The sequence below is a fragment of the Anolis carolinensis genome, chromosome 2, assembly GCF_035594765.1.
Source record: "Anolis carolinensis isolate JA03-04 chromosome 2, rAnoCar3.1.pri, whole genome shotgun sequence".
Classification (NCBI taxonomy): domain Eukaryota; kingdom Metazoa; phylum Chordata; class Lepidosauria; order Squamata; family Dactyloidae; genus Anolis; species Anolis carolinensis.
The window spans coordinates 76341768-76357959 of record NC_085842.1 but is presented as its reverse complement, the minus strand read 5'-3'; the positions used below and the strand labels follow the sequence as shown (position 1 = coordinate 76357959).

General features: G+C 38.5%; 1 long non-coding RNA gene across 1 annotated transcript in view; it reads left to right on the top strand.

Annotated features, from left to right (window-relative positions):
* The first annotated feature begins 3331 nt into the window (after nucleotides 1-3331).
* LOC134296075 (uncharacterized) overlaps nucleotides 3332-16192 on the top strand; it is a 30037-nt gene continuing 17176 nt past the window's right edge. The window contains exon 1 of the long non-coding RNA XR_010002646.1: nucleotides 3332-16134. This is a non-coding gene — a long non-coding RNA (uncharacterized LOC134296075). The remainder of the gene's footprint in view (nucleotides 16135-16192) is intronic.

Here is a 16192-nt window from a genome sequence, read left to right as displayed (position 1 = left end):
TATTGTTGATAAAACTGACATTTTACTCCCTTAGTTCTGGACTAAGGTATTTTTTGCAAATATCTAGTATATAAAAACTACAATTCATTGCTGTTATATAATGTTGTTCACATATGTTCTTATGAACATTTATTTTCTCCCTTGTGAGTTTTTCCTGTCTATCATTTTCAGTTCTCTGGGGGAGTTTTTCCTGTAGAAAACTCTCCAGAGAACTGAAAATGATAGGCAACATTGGAAGTTGCCTATCATATTCAGTGCAAGAAATTAAAAAAAACAAACAAACTACCAGTCATGTTTGTTTAATTTTAGCTTTAAAATGTTAGAGCCCAGAGTTTTAGCTTAGTTCTGAAGAACTGAAGTTCAGTTTAACATGAGCTTCAAAACGTTATACTTTCCCACCTATAAATATTTATTTTCTATTTAGATCGCTTTGTATACTTTTCATACTGTTATTATATAATTTAATGCCAACTCTTTATAGTTACCCAATCCTATGGAATAGTGTAAAATTCGCAAGATCACCTGTGTGTTTCTAGTTAAAGGTCACTACACCATGCTTCTCATATATCTGCTATAATAATAATAATAATAATAATAATAATAATAATAATAATAATAATAATATAATAAAACTTTAGTTATATACTGCCATCTCTCCTAAGTGGGACTCAGAGTGCATCCAGACAGCCCCTTTAATGTGGGACTTCCCACCACAAAAAGGAGGATGTCCAGATGACGTATTTGGAAAACACGAGTTAATTCACCACAAACCAGGAAAGCCCTGGTTTGTGGCAAATTAATTTGTTAGTGGGTTTATTCTGTGCCTTCCAGGAAGGGGCGGGATAAACCCTCTACTTCTGCTGTCTGGACTGCAATCCAAACTAACCAAGAGATGCAACAAAAGCAAAACTTTCCCATCACATCCACTAGCTGTGGCATGTTCCACTTTTTCACACAAAAACTAGTCAACTACACCTGCTCCAATGCAAACAGATGACTCTGATGGAGCAGAGGATCCAACAGCTCGAGCACCGTATTAAGACCCCTAAGGACATTCAGAAACTCGAGCTCTTCTTGGACACTGCACAACACACTGTTCTAGATACACAACCCGCATCACACCAACAGCATGATGAGGAACTTCATGGGGAGAATCTATTCAAATGTCCACAACCCTCAGGCTTGGAAGGAGGTCACCCGTAGAAAGAGACACAGGATCAGGGAGCCTCTGCAGAATACTTCTGCTCAGCTTGACTTACACAACAGATTCTAAATTCTTACACCACTAACATCTGATGGAAACACATCTTGTGGAGGACCACAGTTACTTAGATACTACCCTTGATCAATGCACAGCGGATAGCCCTGACAGGGGCGATGCATCACCACATTCACACTCATGAATACCCTTGGGAGAGTGATGGGCTCTTGGACGCATCTCAATGGATTGTCATTGATGAATGCACTGGGGATGTCGAGGAGGAGGACAACACTTTACACCTACACGATTCACTTCAACTGGAACACTCTTCAGGGGACCTACACACTGTCTTGCACAAAAGGGACCCTGTCAATCCCAAAGGAAACAGGTCTTGGTAGTAGGTGACTCCCTCCTTAGAGGAACGGAAGCCATCATTTCCAGACTGGATGGGATGGCTCGAGAAATATGCTGCCTCCCTTCTGGCAAACAAACTAGTAAAATGTGGGCTAGACAAAACTACGATTAGGTGGATTTGTAATTGGCTAAGCGAACGAACCCAAAGGTTGCTTTTGGAAAGAAGTGATGAGTGGAGTGCCGCAGGGTTCCGTCCTGGGCCCGGTTCTGTTCAACATCTTTATTAACGATTTAGATGAAGGGTTAGAAGGCACGATCATCAAGTTTGCAGATGACAACAGACTGGGAGGGATAGCTAACACTCCAGAAGACAGGAGCAGAATTCAAAACGATCTTAACAGACTAGAGAGATGGGCCGAAACTAACAAAATGAAGTTCAACAGGGACAAATGCAAGATACTTCACTGATTGTTTTATTACTTGGTTTTATATTGTTGATGTCTGGGCTTGGCCCCATGTAAACCGCCCTGAGTCCCTCCAGACCTTTGATAATTTTAGTTGTTCAGAGAGTGATGACTGTGACTCCTATAATTCCTCAACATTGGATATGCTGGCTAGGACTGCTGGCACTTGCAGTCCATCAGCATCTGGAGGGCTGCACGATTCCTGACTGTGTATCAAGTAAAAGAAAGATAAAAAGAATCTGCATTATTATCAGTCCTTTTAGAATTCTACCACTATCAAATAAGACACTCAGAGAAAACAGTTAAATGTCGAGTCCAGAGGGAGAAATGAGTGGTACTAAATTCATCCTGTAAGATACTCCCACTGCCACCTACAGAACTGTTTCCTAGAGACAGATTATATTAAGCTTTGTAGTAGCAGTAGTTATTTGACCATAAGCTACAATATTCTAAAATTAAAATATAACAAAACTCTTAAGAATGCTAAGCTTTGTAGTTAAGAGAATGGAATTTGGGACAAAACAAATTATACTGAAAATCTACTCTAGGAACCTATTTTAAAGCACATGAATTCAAATGCCAATAGTGCTAGCATAATTTCAAATAGAAGAAAGCCAATTATTATTATTTCTTTTCTAAAGTTAAAAACAGCGCACCAAGTTATCTGATATGGGATTGGGGGCAGTTATATCGAAAATGTACACATGATAAAAAGGTTAACTTAAAATCTGTGATCAGGTGAAAAATGCACTGCTATGGAATACTGTATATCCCTACACTAAAAAAAACAAACAAAACCCTATGAGAGTTCGTTGCAATATGCTGGTGTAGACTGCTCCAGTGCTTAACCTCATTTTATAATCTCGAAACAGCTGATGAGGGATGTAAACAGATGGAGTCAAATGGAAGCATGAGAGGAAATCAATTCCCATAAGCACTCTCTCCAATCATTCCTTTGTTCTCATATTTCTGAAATTAAACAGAACTGGAGTTTACACAGTGGGCACCAGCATGGCAGGCAAGTGACCCCAAAGGTAAATGGGGTTCTAGAGGGCAAACTTAAAGACACCAGGAGGGTGAAGAGACAACGACAGGAAATCTACTTTTGTGCACTTTTTACATCCACATCAAGGTTTATGAGGTGCAGTGCATATCGAAGAGTCAATAAGAAAAAAATTAACAGAAATCTTCTGGTGTATGTCCCGTATCTTTTGCAGTTCCCTTCAGTCAGCATTATCCAAACCTTTCTGGATGCCATGAAACAATTTCCCAGGACTAATGGATCTGTGTGAGGACTCTCCTTAAGGTACTGGGGTTTTTAATCCCACTTTCTTACTCCAGATTAAGTGCCTGTCTGTAAGGCCCCTCAGTCCTAATGTCACAGGAATCAATATATTATTTGTGCCCATTGGCTACAAGTGCTTCGTTCTGTCCAGGAAACCCACCAAGATCCAGCAGCTGATGATTAATGGATTGGCTTATTTGCTTTAACTGCAATCGGTTTAAAGCAAGTGTATCATGCCCTTAAAATCAATCTGCCTCTGGAGTCCCTTACAGCAGTTTTCTGAGACTGAAATGGTTTGTTAGAGGTTATGCCAAGCAGGTGTGTCCATAGAGAGATTACTCTGTTCTTTGAGTCAGACAAGACAACTGCTGTCATGTCAAAGAAAGGCGGAATGGCAAACAAACTCTCATGGGGAAACTTTGCAAACACAAGCATATGATTCAACAGAAAGAATGGATGATGATATTATAGTGGAATAACTACACGTAATGAGTTTAGAAGTTAGCATGTAGAAAAAATGCAGTCTAAATGTCTGGAAATACAGCAAATGAAAGAACCATTCTGGTTCAGATTGGTTGTAATATTCTGTTCCTATAGTAGTCAGTCATGTGCCTAGAGCAATAGTTCTCAATCTGTGGGTCCCCAGGTGTTTTGGCCTAAAACTCCAAGAATCCCAGGCAGTTTACCAGCTGTTAAGATTTGTGGGAGTTGAAGGCCAAAATATCTGGGGTCTCACAGGTTGGGAATCACTGGCCTAGAGGAATCTCAAGAGCAGGGCAAGAATATAATAGAACAATTTCACTTGTTATGTTTATTTATTCATATAATCATAGAATCATAGAATAGTAGAGTTGGTCTAGGACCAAGCGGAAAGCTTGGAGAAGAATTGGGGGGACAGGGAGAGGGATGGCCTGGTTGAAACTATTTACGGTATGTGCTTTTGAGTAGTGGCCAGATTTGTACTCTGATTCAGCTGGTTATTTGTAATTCTTCACCAGGTTATAAAACTGACTGAAAGATGAGCAAGTGCGTCTTATCCTTCCCAAATAGTCCATGACCAGCTTGTACTAGATGTTTCTTTGTAATTCAAGGAATTCAACAAAAAGTTACAAAATCTAAAACTAGCAGTCAAATTAAATCAGATAATTGAAATGTTTTAATAGTGAATCTAGACAGGATTACAGAAGCCAAGTCTCCCACTGAGAGTGATAAAAGATGTATTGTATGCAAGCCTCTGCTTGTCAATTTGGATTGATCCACACTGAGTCCAATGACATTTGCTTCCTCTGGAAAGAAAGAGTCTGCTTGAAATCAGTGTGGCTGGGCTGACCTCTGGGTAAATGCGTGTACAAATCCATTTTATCACTGCATAACATTTGCATTGATAGATATTTGGTGGAACAAAGCCTGCATCCTATGGAAAACTATGGATATACAGTTATTTGGTCTCTGAAGAAAAAGGAAGGGAGTTCTCAAAATTGAAACAGCAAGAATGGTTACTGTGAGGATGATTTTCTAAAAGATGAAATCCTGTTTTGTACAAAATGTTGTGATTCATTTCTGTTGTGGGGAAGTGGGATAAAAATGTAATCTATTTCTTCATGACCATTAGCAACACAAGCCTATTTGTGTCTGTTCAGAAGTGAGTTCTGCTGACTCCAATAGGTCTTACTTCTAAGTAAGGGAATTGCAGGCTAAGAGAAAGGTTCTTTAGGAATAGAAGAACCAGGTGGCATCAGACAAAAATCCCACCTAGTCCACCATTCTGTCCATATAGTGGCCATGAATTTATCTATGCAATTTATTTTAAAGCCATTCTGTTGGCAGCATACCTAGTCCACAGCTTAACTGTTAACTATGAGAGAACTCCTATATATCTATCTCTAATTTCAGTTTTCTTATTATTGTTGCCTTATGCTATCTACGTTGTTATATAATGTAGTTTCAAACTACCTTATATAGTCAGTGTAGACTCATATAATGCAGTTCAATGCAGTTTGAAACTGCATTATATGGCAATGTAGATGGGACCTTTGGTGTGGGATGAATTTTAGGCATTATGGAAAGAAGAAACAGTCAGAAGAATTTTTCTAACTCTATATGCTTCACAAGTTTACCAAATTCATTTGCAAAGGCCTGTGTGATGAATAAATGGATAATTTTTTACTGTTGCATAGCAGTTAATGAGACAACAAACTTTTCAGTCTAGCTAATAAATTATATATGATTTCACAGAGAAATTTTCTTTTCTTTCATTTGAAAATGTATGTTGATGGATGCGAAAGAAGCAGACACACACAATTGTTTTGTTATGTTTGGCAAAGAAACCTACTTTACCAGTTACTTACTCCAAATCCTATGCCTAGGATTGAACAAGGGAAACCAACTAAGCATGTTTTGTAGTTTGCAGTAATCTCACTGCAAATAGACATAGGTTCCAATAGGTCACGAGGAAGCGCCAGCAGCATTCTTCGCTTTAAGTAAGCAATATCAGTTACATGCATTCATGAGAACATTGGTAATGCATCCAGTGTGGAGTTCGAAAGAAGACACATTTCAAAATGTCAGATGAGAATCTCATGTCTCCATTGGTAAGTTGTATGAGCAGTTGCTATTTAATATTCACTTCTCTTTTGTGAATTTTCATTAAAAATAGTTTTAGGGTGAGTCAAAATGGCATAAATGTCATTTGCCATTTTCTTCTGTCTACTTTATGGATTATCTGTACAGGTTTGCCGGAATTCTGAATTCACTTATTTTAATGTTAGGAAGGCATTCCCACAAAAAAGAACTTTCTTTTTCTATCATTAGGGGAAAATGATGTAGGTGGACAGACTCTAGGAAAAAGATCTGGAGATGAAATGTAATGTTGTTAATCCAAGTTGATATTAAATATGCTGCCCAATGGGGAAATGTCCAGAATTTGATGTGGTTAATTGGAATGTTTTTGTATTAATTAACACTTATCGACATATTATTTACCTCCATGTGATTGTTTATATGTCTCTGAAGCAATTGTTACTCTTTTCCTTCTGTTCTGTAGGTGCCATTTTAGTACTTTTGCACTTTTCCGTTGATTGTACAGCCACATTATACATTCTGTTATCTTTATCAGCTTTTCTAAATTCCCATCAATGCTTAGATCTGTCTAATGAGATAAACCACTGAAGCAACTGTCTCAGATACTGCTAGTCTGGAACAAGAATTAAATATTGATTTCATCCAACACTTATTCAAATATACTCCCACTGATATGCTATTACTGAACCTCTCATTTATTACAGTACTTAACTCCTTATTCTCATCAGTTAGTTGCCAGTCTACATCAGGGGTTCTTAAATATGAAGTTCCATGAGTTTCAGGGGCTAATGAATAAGGTACAAAAAGGGAGAGGAAAAGAAAGGGGAAGAGGAGATTCTCCCATTTATTTACTTCCTCTTACTGTGACCTTTTTTTTAAAAAAAGTCCAATTTTCCAGTGAGGGCATCCATAGTTTTTATCGGGAGGGATTCATGGTCTGTTAGGAACCATGGTTCTATATTCAAATTCAGTGAAGGATAAAGAAAAAGAAATACTTTAAGATGTTGAATGAAATGGAATAATTCTAACCCAAGGAATCCCTTTTTAAAAAACCTGTGTGTTCATTTTATCCCCCTCCTTTCTTCAGAAGGAAAAAAAAAACCAAGGGAAATGGTACCAGGAATTACTGACTGGTCCCAGTGAATAAAATGAGATGTGCAACCCTCTAATTACTGTCAGGAAACCAAATAAAAGTCCCAGATTAATTGTTTTGTATCCCCATGATTATTAAACGTATGCTGCATCCATTCTATTCATACCTTTCTGAATTTTAAAGAATGAAAGGGAGTACATACAGACATTACATATGAAAGCATTTTGTTTCATATTGCTTTAATTTGTAACTGTATTCTGCATCACATAAAAAGAAGGAAGATAAAGACGACAGGTTTCATAAGAAATGTGTTAGTTTCAGAATAAAAAGGAAGAAATAAGTCTTGTGGCATCTTTACATCTAAAAGTTTTGTTTCAGTTTAGATTTTCATGGATTACAATTCATTTTTTCAGATGTTTTAGTTGGAAGAGGAGTGGTGGGAGAGGGAAGGAAGGAAAGAGATGTTACATTTTTGATCTTCTTGCCAGAAGATCTGCCCTTTTCCAGTGTCTAAATTGGTGCCTACCAAATATCTGTAAAAAGACAGAAACAGATGTTTTACTAGCTCCCTGTCTAATAATCTCTTTAGCACCTCATTAACTGAGGACTACTATCAAGTTTTGGGGCGCTGAGATTTTCCTGCTCCAGTAACTGCAGGTTCAGCGACCACAACCATAGTAGCAGTGGTCATTTTTATTCTGAATTGTAATACTCTTTATAAGGGGACTGGAAGAATTCATAAGGACCTAAATACTCAAATGGTACCAGATTATGTCTAATCTTGGAAACAAAGCAAGGTCAGCTCTGGTTAGTACTTGAATGTGAGACTGCCAATGAATATCAGGTGCCGTAGGCTATATTTCAGAAAAAGGAACTGGCTAAACCTCCTCTGAGGTTTCCCTGTGTAAGAAATCTCTATGAAATTCATGGGGTTGCTATAAGTACACATAAGAGCTCATGAAAGAAAAATGGGAAATGTTTCCTTTGTACTTCCGTCTGTTAACTCATACGTTGAAGAAAGTATGGAGTAAGAAGGAGTGATAGATTGGTTCACCTTTCAAGGACTCAATTTTAAATGACCTGTTCAAATCTAAGGTTATATTAAGGGGGGTGTGTGTTTCACACTGTACAATTATAGTATTGTATTCCATTTTAACTGCATGACTCCTTCGCGTGAAGTTGTGGGATTTGCAGTTTAAAGAGGGGCATTTAGAGTTCTGAACCTGAGAGCTCTAGTGCCTCCTTAAACTTCGAGACCCAGGATTCAGTAGGATTCAGCTATGGTAGTTTAAATGGAACCATAGTGTTACAACTGTGCAGTATGAAAGGGACCAAGGAAACACAGGTATAAAAAACTTAAGAAAACTCCAAACATATTGTGATTATCCCTGTATTAGACCATCCCAAAGATACATACTGTAGATATTGCTGCTGGCTTTGAAAATCAATGTTTTTAATAGACAAAGAAGTTTTAAAGACATACAAGGGAGAAGAAGGGAGAAGTGACATTTGTGGGGCCCCTTCTACACTGCCATATAATCCAGTATTTGATCCCAGATTATCTTCTTCCTCCTGGACCTCTCAGCAGCTTTTGATATAATCAATCATGGTATCCTTCTGGGTCATCTCTCTGGGATGGGCTTAGGGACACTGTTCTACAGTGGCTCTTGTCCTTCCTGGAGGGTCAGACCCAGAAGGTGGAGCTGGGGGACTCCTTTTTGACTCCCTGGCCGGTAGCCTGTGGGGTCCCTCAGGGTCCAATTCTGTCCCCCATGCTGTTTAACATTTACATGAAACCGCTGAGAGAGATCATCTGGAATTTTGCAGTTCAGTGTCAAATTTATGCAAATTTACTCTATTACTCCTTTCCACCGAATGCCAAAGATGCTGTCCTGCCCTTAAACCTGCGCCTGTCACAAGTGATGGACTGGATGAGGCTAATAAGTTGAAATTTAATCCAGATAAGTCAGATGTACTCCTGGTCAGTAAGAAAGTGGATCAGGGAGTAGGATTACAGACTGTATTGGCTGGGGGTCACACAGTTTGTAGTCTGAGGGTGCTCCTGGACTCATCACTGACCTTGGAACCCCAGGTGTTGGCAGTGGCCAGGAGCGTCTTCGCACAATTAAACTTGTGCGCCAGCTGTGCCCATACCTTGAGATGCCAGACTTGGCCATGGTAGTCCACACCTTAGTCACATCCCGTTCGGACTACTGCAACACTCTGTACACGGGACTGCCTTAGTTTGGAAGCTTCAACTGGTTCAGAGATCAGCAGCAAGGTTACTAACTGGAGCCCCTTATAGGGAGAGTCCACTCCCATGTTGCAGCAGCTCCATTGGCTGACAGTCTGTTTCCAGGCTAAATACAAAATGCTGGCTATTACCTTTAAAGCCCTAAATGGCTCAGGTCCAGTCATTTGACTATTCATATCTCCTCCTATAAACCAACCTTGGCAATGCAGACAGCAGAGGAGGCCCTGCTCTCAGTCCCATCCCCATCTTAAGCACAGGTGGTGGGAACAAAAGAGAGAGGGCCTTCTCCCTCCCACCTCTGGAACTCCCTCCCTAAAGAAATAAAGCTAGCCCCCTCCCTTCTCTCCTTCAAAAACAAAAGAAAACTTACTTTTGCTCATTAGCATACGGAGAGGAGGAGGATTAGATGATGCGATACCGCTTCTAGACTTCTGACTGAAAACTATTATTGTATTCGGGCATGGTCAGATCATGTTAGCCCAGTTAGCATCTCTGGCCACATAATCACATACAGTAGAGTCTCACTTATCCAACACTCGCTTATCCAACGTTCTGGATTATCCAACGCACTTTTGTAGTCAATGTTTTCAATGCATTGTGATATTTTGGTGCTAAATTCGTAAATACAGTAATTACTACATAGCATTACTGCGTATTGAACTACTTTTTCTGTCAAATTTGTTGTATAACATGATGTTTTGGTGCTTAATTTGTAAAATCATAATCTATTTTGATGTTTAATAGGCTTTTTCTTAGTCTCTCCCTATTATCCAACATATTCACTTATCCAACGTTCTGCCGGCCCGTTTATGTTGGATAAGTGAGACTCTACTGTATCTTAGTGAACCTTTGTTGGCCTCTGTAAATTAACGTGGATGTTTTATGTTTAGGTTTAATGTTAGATATAATTTTGATAGATTATGTTTTATTTAATCTATAGATGTCATGTTATAAATTGTTTTCATATGTGGGGTTATTTTTGGGCTATTATGGTTATAGTTGTGGTTTTACTGAGGTATTGAATGTTTGGCTTTTTTGTTTGTTGGAATCCGCCCTCTGTCCCCTAGGGTGGAATATAAATAAAGTTGTTGTTGTTGTTGTTATTTAACCTGGGATCAGTTACTGAATTATATGGCAGTGTAGATCCAGCTTAAGACACTATATATGTTTTATACATGGGAAGTATTAATATGGGTTGAGTAGGCACTACCTCCCTTGGTCTTGTTGCTGCCAAGAACAAGAAAGCAAATAAAAAGAGAGCAATGAAATTTGGTTCCATTTGGGAATGCAGACATCCTTGAGCCCCCTTCCCTCCTCTGCTATGCAATAATAATACTAATATATTTATTTATTTAATTCATTTATACCCCACCTTTCCCACCCTGCAAAGGACTCAAGGCAGCTTGCAAACTCTGGCAAAAATTCAATGCCACATATAAACATAACAATAAAAATTTACCCCATCAATTATAAAACAGTTAAAACACATGAGAAAATAAAATACATAACAGCAACAAACAGCAGCAGCAGCAACAGCAACAACAATAAAGCTTTATTTATATCCTGCCCCCTCTCTAAAGGAATTAGAGATTATTTTAAAGGAATATACACTGGCCCCTCAGTATCCACTGGGAGTTGGTTCCAGGATTTGAGCATCCATGGATATCAAAATCCATGGGTGCTCAAGTCCCATTAAATTGGCATCCCTTATGGCAAAAACAAGGTTTATTTTTGGAAGGAATATTTTCAAGCCACAAATTGTTGAATTTAAGATACATAATTTGTGGATACAGAGGGCTGACTGTATCTTGTTTTATTACTAGACGTGCCAAATAGTTAGTTTGCCTAGCACTACCAATGTGCAAAAGAATTGTGAACACCATGTCAACCAGTGCCTGCCCATGTGAGTTAAAACCAGCCATACATGGTACTGATAATGATAAGCAATACTTCGCTGGAGGACATTTTTTGCCCCCTCTCATAATAGTAGAATCTGGGGGTCAGCAGATAGGAGCTTTGGGACCAATATAAAGAAGTACTTCACAGAGCACATAGTTAACCTTTGAAATTTGCTATAAAATGTAGTGATAAATGCCAACATATACAGTTTCTAAAAATGATTGTATAAATTCAAAGAAAAGAAGGCTATGAACTTCTACTGGTCCACAAAAAGTTCACTCCCAATGCATGCGGCAATGCACATCCAGCCAGAAATAGCTTATTAAAAAAATCTCACCAGAAATTCTGGTTCAAGCCATAAAATCTGCCGCAGCTGATTAGTTCCTGTCCCATACAAAGTAGTAGCTTGAGAACAAAATGCAAAGCACTTATGAGGACAAGGCTAACTCTGAAGCATTTGGGGGAAGCAACCACATGCACAGCTCAGCTGGAAGGTAAACAAACACCTCTCCCCTGAGAGGAAACCACAGTGTTCCCATGGGATTACTCACTTTTGTTTTCTTGCTTCGTTCTGTTTTGTCTAGCTCTAATTGTTATTGGCCAGGCTGCTTTTTATCAGACCATTCTGCTGGTCAAGGAAAAATATATCCTGGATCAGATTAATCCGCAATCAGCGGATCTTTGTGGCCACCATCCCAGCTCCCAGCCAGGTCGTGGAATACCTGTGTAAACACTCTGCAGGGAACCAGGTCCCTTTAATCCACACCCCGGATTAAATGACTGTGCAGAAGCACCCAGAGAGGAAAGCACTGTTACCTTCATATCCTGTTTCTGGGCTTCCTGGAGGTGTTTGGTTAGAATTCTGAAAGATTAAATTGACATGTGGTTTGATCCAGTGTGACTCTTCTTATGTTCAGCTTGATAGTATGTAAAACCTTATTTAAAGGACAAAGAAGGACGAAGTAATGTGATCAGGATTTCATTTATGAAGAGATCATTGACCATGGTTAGACTAACAAGATTAAGCTCTTTTATGGAAAATGACAGGTATATCTGTATGAGACATCCTTCACTGAACATCTTCCAGCTGGATTTCTATTTTCCCTTACATCTTATAACCAGTTCAGCTATTTTTACAGCATTTCTGCACCTCTCGGAGACAGATAAATGTTATTTATTGGTATGGTATACTAGGTTGCAGCTACTAAAATGTCTGTTCCTAAGATAATGTGGAATAATTTCAAACATGATAGACCTGTAGCTAATGAAGACATTGATATAGAGCACAAGGAAACCCATACCTCAACCCCAAAGGAGACTTGCAGCAAAAATAATAATTAAAAACTGCTTATGCAGAGAAATTTGCAGCTGTGCAGACACTCTGTACTTTGCCAAAGAATTACCTGCTTAAAACATCAGCTATGACAGCAATGGCAGTGATACAGACTCTTGTGTTAGTGAGATCCTAGACTCTGTATCTGACAACAATGACAATATTGACATTTGAATCATTCCCCCAGGTGACTGCAATGCTATTGGCACCATTTTTATTTGAAACATTCATTTAGTGAATAAACAAGGAAATACCAAATAATCTGTTAAATTGATTGTCTGTCCAAGAACATAGACTTTGTCTTTCTGTTTTCTTTGCTTTTGAAGACACCAGTAAGTAGACCAACAGTCATAAGGAGGTCTGATGTTTTAAATTAACTTTTTGAAAGAAAAGGTTTTACATGTAACATAATGTAATATAATTTTATTTTCTATATACTGTATATGATGCCATGGTATTGTATATTAAAAATAAAAATAAAGGAGTATTAAATATTGTAATCCCTTTGTGACATTTGGCCCATCCTGTATTTCCCATAGGATTCCTAAGATTTCCTTAGCAGTTTCATTGTCTACTATTTGCCTCAGCAAATTATTTTAAACATAGAATCTCATTATTTGCTTGTTTTTTTAAACAAAAGATGCTTTGTAGTTGTTAGCTACCATGAACTCAACTTTGACTTATTAATAATATAAGAATGAGATGCCCCAAAGTCACTAAGGAGTAGCTCAAAGAACTGAGTATGTTTTACCTGCAGAAGAGAAGGTTGAGAGGAGACATGACTGCCATATTTAAATATTTGAAAGGCTGTCATAAAGAAGAAGGAGCAGTCTTATTTTCTGCTGCCCTGGAGACTAGAACTTGGAGCAATGGGTTCAAATTACAGGAAAGGAAACTCAACCTGAACATTAGGAAGAACTTCCTGACCTGTCTTCTGTTAGTAGCATGGAGTCATTTGCATATCTTCAGTTGTGGATGTTCATTCCTCCAATGTACAATCTCCTCCTTCAGAGTTTAATCCAGTTTTGTGTATGATAAGTTCACTATACAAGTTAAACAGGATAATTAAATGCAGCCTTACCTGATCCCCTTGCCATCAGTTAGAAAACATTCAATGTCTATGTATTCTGTCCTGATGTTAGCCTCTTGTCCTGAGTGTAGATTACACATCATAACAAAAATTCTGTGACATACCTATTTTTTTAAGAGTGATACATACTATTTTTCATGATCTACACAACTGAAGGCTTTCCTTTAATCTATAAAGTATAGGCTGATTTTCTTCTGGATTTTTTTGGGCATGCTTCATTATCCAACATATGTTTGTAATATAATCTCCATCAGATGGCAGAAATGGCAGCAACATGCGTTGCCTTGCTGCCCTTTCTGCCATGACATGGCAAATGGGGGAGGAAAGTATAGGTAGCTCCCTTGGAGCTATCCAAACAACATTTTCCTCCCCACTTTGGGAGGAATGTGGGCAGGGCCTGCCGAGCATCATGTGATGCCGTATGGCAGGCCCCATGGAGCAAAAAAGTCCCATGTAAAGAGGTCCCTACTCTCCTATCCTTAGTCTCTTTTTTGCCACCAGCTACCTTCTCTGTCTTTGAAGCAGTAGTTGAGGCATTCCTGTTTCTTTGTTTCTCAGATCCTCTCTCTCTCCAGCCTCAGGTCTCTGTTTGCTACTTGTATTGTGCATGAGATGTGAGACAGGAGAGGGATTTAGGATATGAGAGACAAAGGAGCAAGAATGCTGCAGCCTCTGCCTAAAAGACAGAAGTTAGTTTTGGCAGAAAAAAGAGAGAGAGACCAAGCATCTGGGATGTGCTAATCAGAAACAACATTTATGCCATGTACTTTTCCCAAAGACAACTTATTAGGTATATGCAAAGACTGGTATTCCAAAATTTGAAAACATCCAAAATATGAAACAATTTTGGTCCCAAGCATTTCAATTAAGGGATATCCATCCTGTATTACAAATTGGAAATATAGCAAGAAAAATGGTAGAACTTGCACCATGTCAAAAATAGCCTATACCACTCTACTTGGACACATAGCTATCACAATTGTATACTAATTATTTTAGCCAAAGCACAAAACAATAAAAATGGTATGGGGCACATTTTGAGAAGGAATAATACAGTAAAGAACTGTCTAAAGTATTCTGACCATTAGATTTATATTATAGTAAATAGCGGAATGAAAGCCAGTGTGGCAAACCCTCTCTAGACAAATCTTGCCAGAAAAATTTCAAGAAAACTTCTTGCCAAGAAAGCCCCTTAGGGCTGCCATAAATTGGAGATTATTTGAAGACACAGAATAACAACAATATAGCCGAATACAAGAAGGAATTTGAACTAAACCTCTCTACTTTCAGATTTTAAAGGATTATATATCTGACAATAAAACTACAAACTGGCAACAAAACTAGAAATCTTACTGATTTGGGAAACACTGAAACAATGGGATTTAAGTGCTAAATATTGGCTGAATTGGCTGCCTCAACATGGCTAAAGTAAAGTCATTATTCTTTCTGATGGCAACTGCAGTAAGAAAGTTGATTTTCTGTAGTTCACATCGGTTTTACACCTGTCATACTAAGAGCTACACTTTGACTTATGGGGAAGGATCCCTAAACATTTGTGCCATAAATGTAGTGTTTTTCTGTATAAGTAACTGTAACATTATGCTCTTTTAATGTCCTCAAGGGAACTATCAATATCCAAATGGAGGGATATATTATGTGAGCAAAGTGCTTCTTGAGACTTACAAACATGAAGCTCACGTATATGTACAATTGGGAAACAGAACTACAATGGAACTGTAGATAAAGGTAAAGATTTCCCCCTGAAATTAAGTCTAGTTGTGTCTGGGGGTTGGTGCTCATTTCCATTTCTAAGCTGAAGAGCCCGTGTTGTCTGTAGACACCTCCAAGGTCATGTGGCCAGCATGACTGCATGGAGCACTGTTACCTTCTCACTGGAGCGGTACCTATTGATCTATTCACATATGCATGTTTTCGAACTGCTTGTTTGGCAGAAGCTGTGGCTAACAGTGTGAGCTCACCCCGCTCCCTGGATTCAAACCAATTCAATCACTCCCATTAGTACACCGAAGAGCACCCTGAGAGGCCATTATCCTTGTGGTCACTGTAAGTGTTGTCCTCAATCTTGGAAGACTAAGGAGATATATAATCATAGGAACAAAGTGGGCACCACACTAAAACATTTTTCTACTTGTAATAGCAGCAATGTAATCTACCTCTTGACATGTGACTGTGATCTCTGGTATATCGGAAAAACAACCAGATCCTTGAGAATCAGAATCTCTGAACATAAATCCAGAATCAAAAATTTATCTACAGAATCTCTTTTATATTCACACTTCACCCAATACAAACATTCATCTACCTCATTTAAATTTTGTGCTCTGGAATGCATCTCTCAAAAACCTTTCATGGACTTGGAAAAACTATTATCCCAAAGGGAAATGTACTGGATCTTTAAGTTTAAAACCTTTTCCCCTCAGGGACTTAATGAATCACTTAATTTTAGCTGTTTCCTTTAAACCTTCAAGTACTCTTTAAAAACCTTTGAATGAACCTCCAGAATTACTCGCAGTTGAAATCACCACAAGCAGAGTCACTCAGTGAAAGCATTTAGCACTATGTAAGTATAATACTGTTATATATGTTACCTTTACTTCTGTTAATACTGCTGGTAAAAT